This window comes from Bubalus kerabau, chromosome 22 (genome assembly GCF_029407905.1).
Source record: "Bubalus kerabau isolate K-KA32 ecotype Philippines breed swamp buffalo chromosome 22, PCC_UOA_SB_1v2, whole genome shotgun sequence".
Classification (NCBI taxonomy): Eukaryota; Metazoa; Chordata; class Mammalia; order Artiodactyla; family Bovidae; genus Bubalus; species Bubalus kerabau.
The window spans coordinates 5,611,108-5,628,489 of record NC_073645.1 but is presented as its reverse complement, the minus strand read 5'-3'; the positions used below and the strand labels follow the sequence as shown (position 1 = coordinate 5,628,489).

At 37.5% G+C, this 17,382-nt stretch overlaps 1 pseudogene; it reads left to right on the top strand.

The window, feature by feature from the left end:
- Positions 1-2,193: 2,193 nt before the first annotated feature.
- LOC129636565 (S-phase kinase-associated protein 2-like) lies at positions 2,194-4,575 on the top strand (annotated as a pseudogene).
- The last annotated feature ends 12,807 nt before the right edge of the window (positions 4,576-17,382 follow it).

The following is a 17,382-nucleotide window of genomic DNA, read 5'->3' as shown; positions in this document are numbered from 1 at the left end:
AATCAAAGAGCACACTAATAGATGGAGAAATATACCGTGTTCATGGATTGGAAGACTCAACATAGTGAAAATGAGTATACTACCCAAAGCAATCTATAGATACAATGCAATTCCTATCAAGTTACCAACGGTATTTTTCACAGAGCTAGAACAAATAATTCCACAATTTGTATAGAAATACAAAAAACCATGAATAGCCAAAGCAATCTTGAGAAAGAAGAATGGATCTAGAGTAATCAACCTGCCTGACTTCAGGCTCTACTACAAAGCTACAGTCATCAAGACAGTATGGTAGTGGCACAAAGACAGAAATATAGATCAATGGAACAAAATAGAAAACCCAGAGATAAATTCATGCACCTATAGACACTTTATCTTTGACAAAGGAGGCAAAAATATACAATGGATTAAAGACAATCTCTTTAAAAAGTGGTGCTGGGAAAACTGGTCAACCACTTGTAAAAGAATGAAACTAGAACACTTTCTCGGAGAAGGCAATGGCACCCCACTCCAGTACTATTGCCTGGAAAATCCCATGGGCAGAGGAGCCTGGTAGGCTACAATCCATGGTGTCGCTAAGAGTCGGACACAACTGAGCAACTTCACTTTCACTTTTCACTTTCATGCATTGGAGAAGGAAATGGCAACCCACTACAGTGTTCTTGCCTAGAGAATCCCAGGGACAGGGCATCCTGGTGGGCTGCTGTCTATGGGGTCGCACAGGGTCGGACATGACTGAAGTGACTCAGCAGCAGAACAATCTAACACCATACATAGAAATAAACTCAAAATGGATTAAAGATCTAAACGTAAGAGCAGAAACTATAAAACTCCTAGAGGAGAACATAGGCAAAACACTCTCCGACATAAATCACAGCACGATCCTCTATGACCCACCTCCCAGAATATTGGAAATGAAAACAAAAATAAACAAATGGGACCTAATTAAATTTAAAAACTCCTGCACAACAAAGGAAACTATAGGCAAGGTGAAAAGACAGCCTTCAGAATGGGAGAAAATAATAGCAAACAAAGCAACTGACAAAAAATTAATCTCAAAAATATATAAGCAACTCCTGCAGCTCAATTCCAGTAAAATAAATGGCCCAATCAAAAAATGGGCCAAAGAACAAAACAGATATTTCTCCAGAGAAGACATACAGATGGCTAACAAACACATGAAAAGATGGTCAACATCGCTCATTATCAGAGAAATGCAAATCAAAACCACAATGAGGTACCATTTCACACCAGTCAGAATGGCTGCTATCCAAAAATCTACAAGCAATAAATGCTGGAGAGGGTGTGGAGAAATGGGAACCCTCTTAGACTGTTGGTGGGAATGCAAACTAGTACAGCCACTATGGAGAACAGTGTGGACATTCCTTAAAATAGAAAATAGAACTGCCTTATGACCCAGCAATCCCACTGTTGGGCATACACACTGAGGAAACCAGAATTGAAAGAGAAACGTGTACCCCAATGTTCATCGCAGCACTGTTTATAATAGCCAGGACATGGGAGCAACCTAGATGTCCATCAGCAGATGAATGGATAAGAAAGCTGTGGTACATATACACAATGGAGTATTACTCAGCCATTAAAAAGAATGCATTTGAATCAGTTGAATGCATTTGAATCAATGCAATTGAATCAGTTCTAATGAGGTGGATGAAACTGGAGCCTATTATACAGAGTGAAGTAAGCCAGAAAGAAAAACACCAATACAGTATACTAATGCATATATATGGAATTTAGAAAGATGGTAACGATAACCCTGTATGTGAAACAGGGAAAGAGACACAGATGTACAGAACAGTCTTTTGGACTCTGTGGGAGAGGGCGAGGGTGGGATGATTTGGGAGAATGGCATTGAAACATGTATAATATCATATGTAAAACAAATCGCCAGTCCAGATTCGATGCATGATACAGGATGCTCGGGCCTGGTGCACTGGCATGACCCAGAGGGATGGTAGGGGGAGGGAGGTGGGAGGAGGTTCAGGATGGGGAACAGGTGTACACCCATCGTGGATTCATGTTGATGTATGCCAAAACCAATACAATTTTGTAATTAGCCTCTAATTAAAATAAATAAATTTATATTAAAAAAATGAAGACACATGCACATACAAAGATTTTACAAAAAAAAAAAAAACACAACATATTTATTCATAACAGCTAAAAACCAGAAACAGTGCAAGTGTCAGTTAACAAATGACTTAATGAAAGAATTAAGATATGTCTATGTAACGAATTAAAACTGAAATACAATTAAGTGGAATAGAAAAGAATAAGCACAACAATATGTTATATCTCAAATTTTGAGATTAAGTTGAGTCAAAGAAGTCAAACCAAAAAGAAAAAAAGTATATATTATGTAATTCAAATAAATAATATAACAGAAAATACAAACAAACCTATGTTGACATAAAGTACGCAGGCAAAATGGGAATCCGGGAGGCGGGCACCTCTGCAATTAAGGCATGCATTTAAAACTCCTGAACCTACAGACGCCATGCACAGGAAACACCTCCAGGAGATACCCAACCAGAGTAGCAACGTTACCACCAGTTTCATGTGGGGATGGGAGTCTAGCAAGACTTCTGAACTGCTTTCAGGCATGGGGGTCTCCACCCTGGAGAAGGAGGAGGTGAACAGTGAGAACATCCCCCAGGAACTGCTTTCAAACCTGGGCCACCCACAAAGCCCCCCACGAAAACGGCTGAAAAGCAAAGGGAATGACAAGGACTTTGTGATTGTCCTCAGACTTAAGCTAAACTGAGAGAACTTTCCAGGTGTTTCTTGGGACTGCCTTCCAAATGAGCTGCTCTTAGGAATCTTTTCCTGTCTGTGCCTCCCTGAACTCCTGAAAGTCTCCAGTGTTTGTAAGAGATGGTATCATCTAGCGTTTGACGAGTCTCTCTGGCAGACTGTAGACCTCGCGGGCAGAAACCTCTACCCAGATGTGGTTGGTCGGCTTTTGTCCCGAGGGGTGGTTGCCTTCCACTGTCCACGATCATTTATGCACCAACCGTCAGTTGAACATTTCAGCCCTTTCCGACTATAGCACCTGGACCTGTCGAACTCTGTGATCTATGCGTCTACCCTGCACGGCCTTCTGTCTCACTCCTCCAAGTTGCAGAATCTCAGCCTGGAAGGCCTCTGACTTTCAGATCCCGTTGTTGATAATCTTGCTCAGAACACAAATTTACTGCGACTAAACCTTTCTGGGTGTTCTGGATTCTCTGAATCTGTCCTGAAGACTTTGCTGAGCAACTGTTCCAGATTGGATGAACTGAACCTCTCTTGGTGCTATGATTTCATTGAAAAGAATGTACAGGTGGCTGTTGCACATGTGTCAGAGACTATCACCCAGCTGAATCTCAGCTGGTACCTAAAGAATCTGCAGAGATCAGATGTCTCTACCTTAGTTGGAAGATGTCCCAACCTTGTCCACCTAGACTTAAGTGATAGTGTCATGCTGAAAAATGACTGCTTTCCAGAATTTTACCAACTCAACTACCTCCAACACCTATCACTCAGTTGGTGCTATGACATAATACCTGAAACTTTACTTGAACTTGGAGAAATTCCCACATTAAAAACACTACAAGTCTTTGGAATCGTACCAGATGGTACCCTTCAACTGTTAAAGGAAGCCCTCCCTCATCTACAGATTAATTGCTCCCATTTCACCACCATGGTCAGGCCAACCATTGGCAACAAGAAGAACCAAGAGATAGGGGGCATCAAATGCCAACTGTCACTGGAGAAGCCCAGTTGCCTAGGAAGCCTCTATTGCAAGATGGTGTCTCCTCTTTTTTTGAACAGGGAAAGTAAGCAGGAAGCCCAATTGTGGAGAGCTCAGCTATTTTTATTCTTGGTTTTCTGTTGCCTTCCTTCTACAAGTATATTAGAGAACCACTGGAGACGAAAACTATGAAGTGTTGCTTTTTAGAAATGACTATGAAAGCTTTTATCACTGCTATACCCTTAAGAGCCTCAGCTCTACACTTTTTGAAATTTTAGGGAGAGTGAGCCTATAATTTTAAGATACCTTAAATAGCAAAATTTGAACCACGTCTTCCAAGTGCCATTCTTCATAAATCTATTTAGAATCAAGCTTAAAAATCACCACCAGCAAATCATTTTCGTAGCCTATATGGCAACTGAACATTCTTCTATTTAATTTTTCAGCACTGCTTTATTATAAGACATAGGTTTCAAAAAATAATAAGCTATTTGTATTGTAAGCTGAAAAGAATGAGAATCATAGAGTAGATCTGCAGCACTCTCTTCTGAGGATGGCAAGAAAAATAGACATTTCAACTGCACCTTTAGATTTGCAGTCAGATTGATGGAAAAAAAATAGCCCCAGGTCATTCACCTTAAAACCTAAATAAAGAAACAAACAGTTGGCCAACCAGAGGTGTAGAATTGGTATAGAATGTAAAGGCTCAAGAGACAGTTTTCTATGACAGTTAACTTAGGGTATCCTCTAATGCACATTAATGAAGTCTCCTTTATGTACAGTTGGGAAGGTCCCCTGGAGGAGGAAATGGCAACCCACTCCAGTATGTTTGCCTAGAGAATCCCATGGACAGAGGAGCCTGGAGGGCTACAGTCCATGGGGTCGCAAAAAGTCAGACATGACTGAGCAACTAATACTTAACAGGCGGAGAGAGGGATTACAATTGTTTCATGATGATTAATACATTTATCTTGATTGGGATGATTTCATGAGTGCATACATATGTGAAAACTAATCCAACTGTACACTAATATGTGTGCTACTGCTACTGCTAAGTCACTTCTGTCGTGCCTGACTCTGTGCAACCCAATAGATGGCAGCCCACCAGGCTCCCCCGTCCCTGGGATTCTCCAGGCAAGAACACTGTAGTGGGTTGCCATTTCCTTCTCCAATGCATGGAAGTGAAAAGTGAAAGTGAAGTCGCTCAGATGTGTCCGACTCTTAGCGACCCCATGGACTGTAGCCTACCAGGTTCCTCTGCCCATGGGATTTTCCAGGCAAGAGTACTGGAGTGGGGTGCCATTTCCTTCTCTGCTAATATGTGTAGCTGAATATATTTCAGTTAAGTTATAAAATATTCACACAAGTAACAAAAATTAACTAGGAAGTAGCCAATGTAAATAGCAAGAACGGTTTATGTTATGAAGTTGAAAACTAAAATTACACAATGATATTTCACTTTTCAGTTATCTCAGTTTAGATTTTATATATATACATATTTTTTAATCAAGTACAAAAATACATATTTTTCATGCCAAAAATCTTTCAATGGGATTGTTATGGTGATTTTAGAAAAAAATATAATCTACATAGAAATAATTGTGGAATTTTCTAAGAAAAGTACTGAAAGCAATTTTGAAAATTTAAAGCAGGTAGTAAGAATTTTTTGTCCTGTGAGGTTACATGAAAGAATCTTTGTATACAGACAGGTCAAGAAGCAACAGATAGAACCTGACATGAAACAAAGGACTGGTTCCAAACTGGAAAAGGAGTATGTCAAGGCTGCATATTTTCACCCTGCTTATTTAACTTATGTACAGAGTACATCATGAGAAATGCTGGGCTGGATGAAGCAAAAGCTGGAATCAAGATTGCCAGGAGAAATATCAGTAAGCTCAGATATGCAGATGACACCACCCTATGGCAGAAAGTGAAGAAGAACTAAAAAGCTTCTGATGAAAGTGAAAGAGGAGAGTGAAAAAGCTGGCTAAAACTCAACATTCAAAAAATGAAGATCATGGCATCCGGTCTCATCACTTCATGGCAAATAGATGGGGAAACAGTGGAAACAGTGACAGACTATTTTTTTGGGCTCCAAAATCACTGCAGATGGTGACTGCAGCCATGAAATTAAAAGATGCTTACTCCTTGGAAGAAAAGTTATGACCAACCTAGATAGCATATTAAAATATTAAGTTTGCTGACAAACGTCCATCCAGTCAAACCTATGGTTTTTCCAGTAGTCATGTATGGATGTGAGAGTTGGCCCATAAGGAAATCTGAGCACCGAAGAATTGATGCTTTTGAACTGTGGTGTTGGAAAAGACTCTTGAGAGTTCCTTGGACTGTAAGGAGATCAAACCAGTTCATCCTAAAGGAAATCAATCCTGAATACTCATTGGAAGGACTGATGCTGAAGCTGAAGCTCCAATACTCTGGCCACCTGCTGTGAAGAACTGACTCATTGGAAAAGACCCCGATGCTGGAAAAGTTTTAGGCAGTAAGAGCAGGGGATGACAGAGGATGAGATGGTTGGATGGCATCACCGAGTCAGTGGACATGAGTTTGAGCAAGCTCTGGGAGTTGGTGATGGACAGGGAAGCCTGGCATGCTATAGTCCTTGGGGTCGCAAAGAGTCGGACACGACTGAGCAACTGAACTGAACTGGTGATCATTATGTAATAGGGACAAAATTTTACTTAGTCAAATATATGACTCCCAGTTTTTTTAAATACAAAATGTAATATATATAAAATTCAGGTAAATGAATTTAGACAGGCAGCATTTTTTAGAGTGGTTTTAACTTCATAGCAAATTGAGCAGAAGCACAGAGGTTGCATTTTTTCTTTCCAAGTAACAGAAGAAATTGACATAACAAAGACAAATATTAAAGCTGTGAATTAAAAAAAAAAAAAAATTCCTTCAAGCAACATTAGTCAAACTTTGTAAATTCAGTTCAGTTCAGTTCAGTCACTCAGTCGTGTCCAACTCTTTGTGACCCCATGAATTGCAGTAGGCCAGTCCTCCCTGTCCATCACCAACTCCCGGAGTTCACTCAAGCTCACGCCCATCGAGTTGGTGATGCCATCCAGCCATCTCATCCTCTGTCGTCCCCTTCTCCTCCTGCCCCCAATCCCTCCCAGCATCAGAGTCTTTCCCAATGAGTCAACTCTTCGCATGAGGTGGCCAAAGTACTGGAGTTTCAGCTTTAGCATAATTCCTTCCAAAGAACACCCAGGGCTGATCTCCTTTAGAATTAAATGAACATATTAAAATTACAGTCCAAATAATTTTTTTCTTATTTGGTGATTCTACAATGAGACCTCAAGGTTCTGATAAAGGTTATGTATTTTAACAGATGTATTCCATTTGAGTAATTACACAGTCATTTAATGGATATATCCTTTATATTTGATTTGTTAAATAATCACTTCTTTTTGCTTTTGAATTCCTAGGTATGTAGCCCAAATCTCCACTTCACACCATTTTGCTCTATGTCAGTATGAGATAACTCTTTTTTCAGTTCCTCAGGATAACAAACTTTTGTAGTCCCTATTTAAAACTTTTTCAAATCAACACATCATCCTTTGAAAACACCCCTCCATAGCTAGCACTCCCTCATCACCCTCTTTCATGTGTTTTTAATAATAGCACTTTGCCACCATATTTTATTAGTTTGTTTTAATCTCTGCGCTAGAATGTAAGCAGAAGAATACTGAAAGAGAAAGAGGTAAGGAATTCTGAAAGTAGAATTACCACTTAGGAAGTTTAGTTTAATGAGCTCCTAGAATTAAAAAGTGGTATTAGATATATTTTTCCTCACAAAAATAAGTTTCCAGAAGGTGCTTAGAAAATAATAGCTTTACTATTAGCAGTTCTATTAAATTATTACTACTGAATACTCATCTTTTTACGGAGAAGGCAATGGCACCGGACTCCAGTACTCTTGCCTGGAAACTCCCATGGATGGAGGAGCCTGGAAGCCTGTAGTCCATGGGGTCACTGAGGGTCGGACACGACTGAGCGACTTCACTTTCACTTTTCACTTTCATGCATTGGAGAAGGAAATAGCAACCCACTCCAGTGTTCTTGCCTGGAGAATCCCAGGGATGGGGGAGTGTGGTGGGCTGCCATCTATAGGGTTGCACAGAGTCGGACCCGACTGAAGTGACTTAGCAGCATCAGCACTCATCTTTTTAAGGAATTACTTCTTTTGTATTTAGACTTAATTTGGGCCCACATCATCTAGAGAAAACCAAACTAGGTACTGGAGTCAGAGTCTTGAGTTTGAATCCCTGCTTCATCAAAAAAAAAAAAGTTATTTTAAAGAGGCTACTTATTTTCTCTGAGCCTCAGTGTCCCTCTCTTTAATATATAGACACATTTTGAACCTATTAACAGCAAAATGAATGTAATGTATTTAGTTCAAAGTTTGGTTCATTGAAGTAGGTGTCTAAGAAATAGCTATTAGCATAAATTAATTAATATTAGTTATGACCTTCATTTGTAATTTTTTAAATTATGCACGGTTTTTTATTGGTCAGTTACACTTCATTCAGTTCAGTTCAGTTGCTCAGTTGTGCCGGACTCTTTGCAACCCCATGGACTGCAGCACACCAGGCCTCCCTGTGCATCATCAACTCCCGGAATTTACTCAAACTCATGTCCATTGAGTCGGTGATGTCATCCAACCGTCTCATCCTCTGTCATCCCCTTCTTCTCCCACCTTCAATATTTCCCAGCATCGAGGTCTTTTCAAATGAGTCAGCTCTTTACATCAGGTGGCCAAAATATTGAAGTTTCAGCTTCAACATCCGTCCTTCCATGAATATTCAGGACTGATTTCCTTCAGGATGGACTGGTTTGATCTCCTTGCAGTCCATTTGTAATTCTTAATGTTGTTGATTAAGAAAAGCATAATGAGTGGTTGCCTTTGGATATTACTTTAATAGATCATTACTTAAAGGTAAAGAAGACATAATAAAATAGGAAGGAATATGCTGGGAGATCACACAGGAAACACACATTTTTGAGTACTTATTTATAGAATGTCATCATGTCCTTGATTGCTGATGTACTTCAGCTTTCCTTTCTGTTATCTCCACTCTCAGGTTTCTTTGATGAATGCTGGCTACTCATCTCTTTTGTAAGAATGTGATTTTTTGCAACTGATTTACCTACCACTACAATTTGAAATACAAATCATGGACAAACACACAAAAGCAAAATAAGATACCATTATTGGTGGTTAAAAATATGACTTAAAGAAACAAATTAAAAAACTCATAACTGAAAGCCCCATTTGACTTGCATGTGGCATGTTACATCATGAAGGCACAGAATAGTTCTGACAAACCAGAGTGAACATGAATATTCAAAAGATAAAGAAACTCTTTCATGTTTTTCTACATAACATACTTGAAAAAATATCTTCTAGGTAATTGGTATTGGTAGATAGAAATCCTGGCCTGGAAGTAAAGTGTTCTCATGGAGAGTTTGGGAAAATTATACTGATATAATTATTTTTTTCATTTATCACAGTTGAGGCAAAAAATTGGGCTAGCAAAAATTTTGTACCCAATGATCCCTACTGTATACAAACTCACTTCACATTTCAATTATTAAAAAAAAAAAAAAAAAAACTAGAATGATTTTTAAAAGTTTAATATGAATTTTCTGGGGATTTTATATAGTTTCTAGGAGAGTGGAAGTTTTGAACACTGTGACTTTTTTGTTCCTCTTTTTTCCATTACTGAGGTATAATTGACAAATAAAATTGTAATATATTTAAAGGGTTCTGTGTGATGATTTAATAAATGCAAACATTGTGAAAAGATTCCCACCATTGAGTTACTTAACATGTTCATTACCTCACATAGTTACCTTGGGTGGGGGGCAGGTAGGGAGAGAACAACCTGGGGTGCAGGTAGGGAGAGAACAACCAAGTTCTATTAGTAAATTTCAATTATACAATATTATCAACTAGAGTCATTACATTATATTTAGGTCATCAGACTTTATTTTATAACTGAAAGTCTGTACCCTTTTACCAGACTTTTCCTATTTCCCTCTCTACTATCTGCCATCATCCACTCAGCCATGGCAAGACCCATTCAAATCTGTTTCTATCAGTTCAGGTTTTTTACAGTTTTACATAGTGATACCATGCACTGTTTGTCTTTGTCTGGCTTAGTTGACTTAGTATAATATCCTCCAGTTCCATCTATGTTGTTGTAAATGGCAGACTTTCCTTCTTTTATAAGGCTGAATAATATTATATTGTGTGCATATATGTATATACATATTCTTTATCCATTTATCTTTCAACAGATGATTATGTTGTTTCCATATTTTGTGTTTGTGTGCTAAGTTGCTTCAGTTTTGTCCAACTCTTTGTGACCTTATGGACTGCAGCCCTCCAGGTTCCTCACTCCAAGAATAACGGAGTGAGTTGCCATTCTTTTCTCCAAGGATTCTTCCCGGCTCAGGGATCTGACCTGGTTCTCCTACACTGCGGGCAGTTCCTTTGCCATCTAAGCCCATGGAAGCCCTACAGTCACAGCAGTCACAATCATTCTTACTAGGCTGCATGTTTCTCTGTATTTGTCTATTTCTTTCAGATTACCTAACTAATTGGCTTATAATTGCTCACAGTAGTCTTTTATGCTCCTTAGTATTTCTGAGGTATCAGTTGTAACATCTTCTCTTTTATTTCTGATTTTACTTGAGTGTTGTCTCTTTTTTCTTAGTTCAAATAAAGATTTGTTAATTTTATATTCCTAAAAAACAATTTCTTGGTTTCGTTGATATTTTCTATTATCTTTCTAGTCTCTATTTCATTTAGTTCTGCACTGATCTTTGTTTTATACTTCCTGCTACAAATATCGGACTTAATTTATCCTTCTTTTGTAGTTCCTTGAGATGTAATGTTATGCTATTGGAGATCTTAATTTTTTTCTTACTGTCGACATTTATTGCTATAAAGTTCTTTCTTGGAATTTTTCTTCTTGCTGTATTTCATAAGTTATGATAATTTGTGTTTCCATTTTCCTTTGTCTAAAAATATATTTTTTTATTTCCCTTTTGATTTCTTCAATGACTTATTGGTTGTTGACTAGCATACTGTTTAATCATCACGTATTAGTGGATTTTTTAAAGTTTTTCTCCTGTAATTGATTTAGAGGTTCAAACCATTGTGGCCAGAAAAAAGATATTTAATATAATTTTAATTTTCTTAAGTTATTAACACTTGTTTTTTGAACCTAATATATGATCTAGCCTGAAGAATGTTCCATGTGTGCCTCAGAAAGAATGTGTATTCTGCTGCTGTTAGAATGTTATGTATATGTTTGATCTAATATGTAGTTAAAGTATAGTTTCTCATTGATTTTCTGTCTTAATGATCTATCCATTTTTTAATGTGGAATATTGAAATTGTATTTATTACTATTTATTTTTCACTTCAGATTCATTGATATTTACTTTATATATTTAAATGCTCCTTTGTCATTCATCTAGTATCTGGATTTCTCCAGATACTAGAGTGATATTGCTCTGTTGCAGTTATATATTCAGTGGGTCCATTAGAGGAAATTCAAAAGCCTTCTGTCATCAGCTTGGCCTATACTCCATCATCACTTAAACTATTTTTCTCTAAAATTCTCAAAATAGATGGATGAAATTGTTCTTATCAAAGCTAAGAATAACAAACTCACATGAATGATTACCTGTCCTGGTATTATAGATGGAATCCAGTTCCATTTTCTCTTTATTTAAAACCTCTGTTTTATTAAATATTTACAAAGTCAGATGTGTTCTTAAGGGAAAGTCCACCTATGGCACTGAAGGTATAAACTAGTTCCAGCTCTACATTTATTCAGCTGGTGGTGATAGAGGATTGTCTTTGATGTTTACATCTTTATTTTCTTCTGTATCAGATAAAATGGCCTCTACGATATTACTAGCATTCAAATTCCAGGACTCTCTGATCTTGAAAACTGGAACAGCTCAGTATCAAGAGCAGATATACCTTGAGGCAGCTGCCACAATGCTGATGAGGACAGTTGGAAGCTGATTTACATCTGAAGTTCATCAGGCTTTCCCTAACAGAGCCCTATCTAAATGCCTGTCTGGTTGCATTTCATCTTGACTTCCTTATCAAGCCTTGAATATCAAGGTCAATCAAGGCTACACTTGATACCCAGCAAATTTCACTGCCATTAACCAAGACAAGGGAATTGCTAGTTAAGTGATGAGAGATAGGCTTAACAGTCACAATCTGAAGTTGTTCTAGACCAGAGCAACTTCATCTTTCTCTCTTCAGTCGCAAGGTTCTCAGTTTTGAGATAGACTCTGATCCGTTTCTTTCTGTTAACTGTTTTATCTTGTCATATTTATTACTTTGGATAAGCCACCCAGTGAAATGAGAAATGTTGAAGGGATGCCAAGAGTTTGGCTAGATAAATTCTAACAAAATAAGTGGGGCCACAGGAAGTCCTCGGTTTACTATAAAACATTAACATAGCTATGTACATGTCAGGAATCAAGGACAAACACATCCTGTCAGTTATAATCTCAAAATATAACTAATCTGACAATTTATCACTACTTTCAATGGTACTAACCAATCCAAACACCATTATCCCTTGTCTTCCTACATTTTATTCTGTATCTTCTCTTTTTAAAGTATTAATCAGATCATATCATTCCTTTGTTCAAAATTCTTACCAACTTCTTAACTCATTAAAAATGAAATTAAGAACTCCTCATGGACTACAAAGCTCTCTATGAGCTAGTCCTGAGCTTGTCTTCAGCTATTCTATATTTCTCTCCATCTCTCTATACTCTAATCATCATAGTCTTTAAACTATTCCACAAAGACACGAAATATCTTTGCTTTATTACTTTCTCCTTTCAGGACACTAACTCCTTCAGTCATACTAAATTTATGTGCCATTTTTTCTTGTCTTTGCTCAAATATCACCTTATCCATATTTACCATCTATGTACTAAAAAAGTCTTTAATTATAACCCTTTAATTTTTCCTTTATTTTTCCCTTTATGGCATGATATGACATTCCAATTCATAGTTCCTAGCTATCTGTTTAGTCTCCTCCACTAAAATTATAGTACACTGAGTCAAAAAATTTCTTTGCTTTCATCACTATATCCCAAGCATTAAGAACACAGCATCACAGTTCCTGAGCACTGAATTTACTTTAAGAGTGAATACCTTTATTGCTAATATTTAAATATTTAATTGAACATTTATTAAATTATTAATATTTATTAAGTATCAAAATAAAAGAGAATTAGTAAAATGAATTATTGGTCCAAATTATAAATACATATATTTCTCCAGCAGAGCTGGAGTCAATAGAAACACAAGTTTGAAAATGTGCAATAAAGGCACTAAAAATTTAGGTAGAGTGCAAAGGCTCGTTGCTAAATTTCAGATTCAATTGCATAGGTGCAGATGTCTTTCTTTACTATGTTTTGTCATCACTCGTCACCCTGCTTATTTAACTCGTATGCAGAGTACATCATGAGAAACGCTGGGCTGGAAGAAGCACAAGCTGGAATCAAGATTGCCGGGAGAAATAACAATAACCTCGGATATGCAGATGACACCACACTTATGGCAGAAAGTGAAGAGGAACTAAAGAGCCTCTTGATGAAAGTGAAAGAGGAGAGTGAAAAAGTTGGCTTAAAGCTCAACATTCAGAAAACGAAGACCATGGCATCTGGTCCCATCACTTCATGGGAAATAGATGGGGAAACAGTGGAAACAGTGTCAGACTTTATTTTTGGGGGCTCCAAAACCACTGCAGATGGTAACTGAAGCCATGAAATTAAAAGACACTTACTCCTTGGAAGGAAAGTTATAACCAACCTGGATAGCATATTCAAAAGCAGAGACATTACTTTGCCAACAAATGTCCGTCTAGTCAAGGCTATGGTTTTTCCAGTAGTCATGTATGGATGTGAAAGTTGGACTCTGAAGTAAGCTGAGTGCTGAAGAATTGATGCTTTTGAACTGTGATGTTGGAGAAGACTCTTGCGAGTCTCTTGGACTGCAAGGAGATCCAACCAGTCCATTCTGAAGGAGATTAGTCCTGGGTCTTCTTTGTAAGAAATGATGCTAAAGCTGAAACTCCAGTACTTTGGCCACCTCATGTGAAGAGTTGACTCATTGGAAAAGACTCTGATGCTGGGAGGGATTGGAGGCAGGAGGAGAAGGGGACGACAGAGGATGAGATGGCTGGATGGCATCACTGACTCAATGGCCGTGAGTTTGAGTGAACGCCGGAGTTGGTGATGGACAGGGAGGCCTGGCGTGCTGCGATTCAGGGGGTCGCAAAGAGTCGGACAAGACTGAGCGACTGAACTGAACTGAAACATTCTTCTGACAGTATGGTGATGATGACAATGAGGAGGATTGAAAACAATGTTGATTATAAAGACAAAATCTCTGGAGAACATTTACTCCTAAAATTAGAAAGCACATACAGCTTGACTAAAATAATTGGTATATTGTTCATTCTCTCTCAGAAAGCTTGCTATAAATAAATACATCCTTTCACAGCCACTTTCATTTTACATTTTCTGAGGTCTTTTTTCACCTTGGTAAATCTGTGACTTCAGTGGATAAATGGACAAAGTTCTCAGTTGTAGAGACCGAATCTTTTCTACCAGGATCGGTTTTCTTGTATTACCAGTCACCAGCTGAGACTAAATATCTGAAATTCAGATTTCCTATTTATTAAACTGAACAGAAAACTATTGTTTTCCATAGTTATTCATGGTGCTCAATTATATATTTAAAAAGACACTGATAATTAATCATATAATTTAATATCATATAATAAAAATAGTCTGACCTGGTCACCACCTGAGTTTGGCCATTGAATTCAGAAAAATCTATATTTAGTTACTTGCTGTCAGTTATCCTAGGATTATTGTTTTCATTTGTGATGTTAGAAATTTTAGCCTACCTCAAAAGTACTGTGATGGTTAATATAGTTGAATGCATACAGAGCATAAAATAAAGCATAACTCCAATTTCTTTGTTATATTAAATAAATAACTTTCTGTCCAGAAGAGTTTTTGTTAATTTGTTCAGAGTGATGTGATATTAATGATATGATACCCATATGTACTCATACCTTTTCTATACATGTTAACAAATTTCTTACCAAAAGAATCTATCATACTGTCTATGAAGAATGATGACTCTTTGCCCAGTGTTATCTTGGCAAAGAATGTGAGGTAGTCCCAAATTGCAAGATGATGGCATTTAAGAAAGCAGTTTTAAACCAATGATGCAGCTTTCTCATTATTCAGATGAGAAAACTATATACACCATCTCCCTAGAACTCCAAGAGAAGTTTGAGAATCAGTTACCTATGGAGGTAGCATGTTCACTAGCATACTTGTACTTGATTCCTTCCTTTCCATATCCAAACTACCTAATTCCTCACAATGTTTCTTGGGATCATCTCCAAAACAAATTACATGCATCAAATTTATGTATCAGAGCCTTTTTAAGTGAGTTGGTACCACCAACTCAATGATAGTTGGTGCAAAGACAGTTGGTGCCACCTGTGGTTTTAGAAATCAGATTTTTTTTTTTTTTAGAATGGGTTTGTGGTATCTTTCAACAAAATACTAAGGGTGACCACTGCTAATGGTAAGCAGCATGGTGTTAGTCCATTGTATATTGCAGCAAAAAAGTTCTAAGACTCCTTTCTCATGAACTGGGTGAAGTATGATAGAAGGGACTACATCAGCTTTTCTAATATCTTTGGCGCTTATAAGATTTCAAGTCAAAAGTAATTGCCAGAGATTTCTTGTATATTCAGTTGCTCAGTCGTGTCCGACTCTTTGTGACCCCACAGACTGTAGCCCACCAGATTCCCCTCTCCATGGGATTTTTCAGGCAAGAATACTGGAATGGGTTGCCATTTCCTCCTCCAGGAGATCTTCCTGACCCAAGATCGAAACTGTGTCTCCTGCAGTTCCTGCATTGGCAAGTGGATTCTTTACTGATGAACCATTAGGGAAGCCCCAATTGCTAGAAATTGAATTTAATTAATTAAAAGCAAGTAACAGCTTCGGACTTACCTTCTCCCCTCCCCACCCTGGGATATATTTATTTATTGGTGGAAAATTGCTTTAAAATTTTATGTTGGTTTCTGCCATACAATAATGAGAATCAGTCATAATTATATGTACATCCTTTCCTTCCTGAGCCTCCCTCCCCTTCCCAAATCCCATTCAGCTAAGTCAGCACAGAGCACCAGCCTAGGCCCCCTGCATTATTTAGCAACTTCCCACTATCTGTCTTACACATGATAGTCTATATACATCAGTGCTACTTTCTCAATTCATCCCACCCTCACCTTCCCCTGTTATGTCCACAAGTCCGTTCTCAACTAGGTTTATCAGTACTATTTTTCTAGATTCCATATATGTGCATTAATATATACTTGATTTTTTTCCCTGACTTACTTCACTCTGTATAAGAGGGTATACGTTCATCCACTTCACTAGAACTGACTCGGATTTGTTCCTTTTTATGACTAATATTCCGTAGTATAAATGTACCACAACTTCTTTATCCTTTCATCTGTCGATGGACATGTAAGTTTCTGCCATGTTCTGGCTATTGTAAATACTGATGCAATGAACATTAGGGTAGACTTGTCTTTTAGAATTGTGGATTTTTCAGGTTATATGCCCAGTAGTTGGAACTCTGGGTAATATGGTAAATTTAGTCCATTATTTAAGGGATCTCCATACTGTTTTCCATAATGGCTGTATCAATTCACATTCCTACCAACAGTGCAAGAGGCTTCCCTTTTCTCCACATTCTCTTCAGCACTTATTGTTTGTAAATTTTTTGATTATGACCATTCTAACTGGTGTGAGGTGATACCTCATTGTAGTTTTGATTTGTATTTCTCTAAAAATAAGCAATGTTGAGCAAATTTTCTTGTGTTTATTGGCCATCTGTCTGTCTTCTTTGGAAAAATATCTGTTTAGGTCTTCGGCCCATTTTTTGATTGGGTTATATATTTTTCTGATATTGACCTATATGAGTTGCTTATACATTTTGGAGATCAGCTCTTTGTCAGTTCCTTTGTTTGCAATTATTTTATCCCATTTTGAGGGTTGTCTTTTCAGCTTGTCTATAGTTTTCTTTGCTGTGCAAAAGCTTTTAAATTTTATTTATTATTTATTTTTTGTTTTATTTCCATTAATCTAGGAGGTGGGTCAGAGAGAATCTTGCTGTGATATATGTCAAGGAGCTTACTGCCTATGTTTTCCTCTAAGATCTTTATTGTTTCTGGCCTTACATTTAAGTCTTTAATCCATTTTGAGTTTATTTTTGTGTATGGTGATAGGAAGTGTTCTAATTTCATTCTTTTATATGTAACTGTCCAGTTTTCCCAGCATCCATCACTTATTGAAGAGGCTATCTTTTCTCCATTGTATACTCTTGCCTCCTTTGTTTAAGATAAGGTGCCCAAAGGTGCATGGGCTTATCCCTGGGCTTTCTATCTTGTTCCATTCGTCCATATTTCTGTTTTTGTGCCAGTATCATACTGCCTTGATTACTCGCTTTG